The following is a 2,500-nucleotide window of genomic DNA, read 5'->3' as shown; positions in this document are numbered from 1 at the left end:
TCGAGCCCGCGAGGGCTGTCTCCGCGGCAGGCCCCCCCTGAACGGGGCACGACAGGCCACCGCGCTGGCTCGTCCAGCGTCGACAGTCCCTCGTCCAGGTTTCAGATCGCGCCAAGTCGAACCCATGACCTGCTCAAGCCATCGTGCGCTGCCGAATTCGCATCTGCGTGTAGGCTGCCATTCCACGCGGCAGCCCCTGTTTTCGTCAGCGTGCCCCCCTGACGAATTTTCCTGCCTGGCCCAGTCCAGCGTCCAGCCCCTGTTCGTCGAAAAATCTGCGCTGCCGATTTTCCACGCGGCAGCCCCTCTTTTCGTCAGCGTGCCCCCCTGACGAATTTTCCTGCCTGGCCCGGCCAGTCCAGCCCCTGTTCGTCGAAAAATCTGCGCTGCCGATTTTCCACGCGGCAGCCCCTCTTTTCGTCAGCGTGCCCCCCTGACGAATTTTCCTGCCTGGCCCGGCCGGTCCAGCATCCAGCCCCTGTTCGTCGAAAAATCTGCGCTGCCGATTTTCCACGCGGCAGCCCCTGTTTTCCTCAGCGTGCCCCCCTGACGAATGTTCGTCGAAAAATCTGCGCTGCCGATTTTCCACGCGGCAGCCCCTCTTTTCGTCAGCGTGCCCCCCTGACGAATGTTCGTCGAAAAATCTGCGCTGCCGATTTTCCACGCGGCAGCCCCTGTTTTCGTCAGCGTGCCCCCTGACGAATTTTCCTGCCTGGCCCAGTCCAGCGTCCAGCCCCTGTTCGTCGAAAAATCTGCGCTGCCGATTTTCCACGCGGCAGCCCCTCTTTTCGTCAGCGTGCCCCCCTGACGAATTTTCCTGCCTGGCCCGGCCAGTCCAGCCCCTGTTCGTCGAAAAATCTGCGCTGCCGATTTTCCACGCGGCAGCCCCTCTTTTCGTCAGCGTGCCCCCCTGACGAATTTTCCTGCCTGGCCCGGCCGGTCCAGCATCCAGCCCCTGTTCGTCGAAAAATCTGCGCTGCCGATTTTCCACGCGGCAGCCCCTGTTTTCCTCAGCGTGCCCCCCTGACGAATGTTCGTCGAAAAATCTGCGCTGCCGATTTTCCACGCGGCAGCCCCTCTTTTCGTCAGCGTGCCCCCCTGACGAATGTTCGTCGAAAAATCTGCGCTGCCGATTTTCCACGCGGCAGCCCCTGTTTTCGTCAGCGTGCCCCCTGACGAATTTTCCTGCCTGGCCCAGTCCAGCGTCCAGCCCCTGTTCGTCGAAAAATCTGCGCTGCCGATTTTCCACGCGGCAGCCCCTCTTTTCGTCAGCGTGCCCCCCTGACGAATTTTCCTGCCTGGCCCGGCCAGTCCAGCCCCTGTTCGTCGAAAAATCTGCGCTGCCGATTTTCCACGCGGCAGCCCCTCTTTTCGTCAGCGTGCCCCCCTGACGAATTTTCCTGCCTGGCCCGGCCGGTCCAGCATCCAGCCCCTGTTCGTCGAAAAATCTGCGCTGCCGATTTTCCACGCGGCAGCCCCTGTTTTCCTCAGCGTGCCCCCCTGACGAATGTTCGTCGAAAAATCTGCGCTGCCGATTTTCCACGCGGCAGCCCCTCTTTTCGTCAGCGTGCCCCCCTGACGAATGTTCGTCGAAAAATCTGCGCTGCCGATTTTCCACGCGGCAGCCCCTCTTTTCGTCAGCGTGCCCCCTGACGAATTTTCCTGCCTGGCCCAGTCCAGCGTCCAGCCCCTGTTCGTCGAAAAATCTGCGCTGCCGATTTTCCACGCGGCAGCCCCTCTTTTCGTCAGCGTGCCCCCCTGACGAATTTTCCTGCCTGGCCCGGCCGGTCCAGCCCCTGTTCGTCGAAAAATCTGCGCTGCCGATTTTCCACTCCGCAGCCCCTGTTTTCGTCAGCGTGCCCCCCTGACGAATTTTCCTGCCTGGCCCGGCCAGTCCAGCGCCCAGCCCCTGTTCGTCGAAAAATCTGCGCTGCCGATTTTCCCCGACGAACCTGCAGCTGCACAAATCCGCGCTGCCACTGCCCCATTGTCTGGACCAACAGTCTTTTCCATCAAGCCCTGGACTATAAATCGTCCAGACTCATCGCCAGCACCCGCTGCCGATTCTGCCGACTTTGCCGATTTCGTCGGCGCTGCCGATTCCAACACTGCCCGCCGTGCCTGAACCAGCGCTGTTTCGTCAGCGTGTCCCCTTGACGAATTTCCCTGCCTGGCCTGGACAGTCCATCTTCCAGCCCATGTTCATCGAAAAATCTGCGCTGCCGATTTCCCCGACGAACCTGCAGCTGCACAAATCTGTGCTGCCGATTTCCCCCCCTGTCGGCATGGCTGCCGCTGCCCCGATGTCCAGACCAACAGTCTTTTTTGTCGACTTTGCCGATTTTGTCCGCGCTGCCGATTCCAACACTACCCCCTGCATCCAAACCAGCATTGTTTCGTCAGCTCTTCCCCTGACGATTTTAGCCCTGTAACAAACAGTAGGCCTCCAATCCCGCCAACGGGAGCCAAGTTGATAGGGAAGAGAATTGAATGACGCGCC

This window comes from Populus nigra, chromosome 2 (genome assembly GCF_951802175.1).
Source record: "Populus nigra chromosome 2, ddPopNigr1.1, whole genome shotgun sequence".
Taxonomy (NCBI): Eukaryota; Viridiplantae; Streptophyta; class Magnoliopsida; order Malpighiales; family Salicaceae; genus Populus; species Populus nigra.
Note: the sequence above shows the minus strand (reverse complement) of the source record.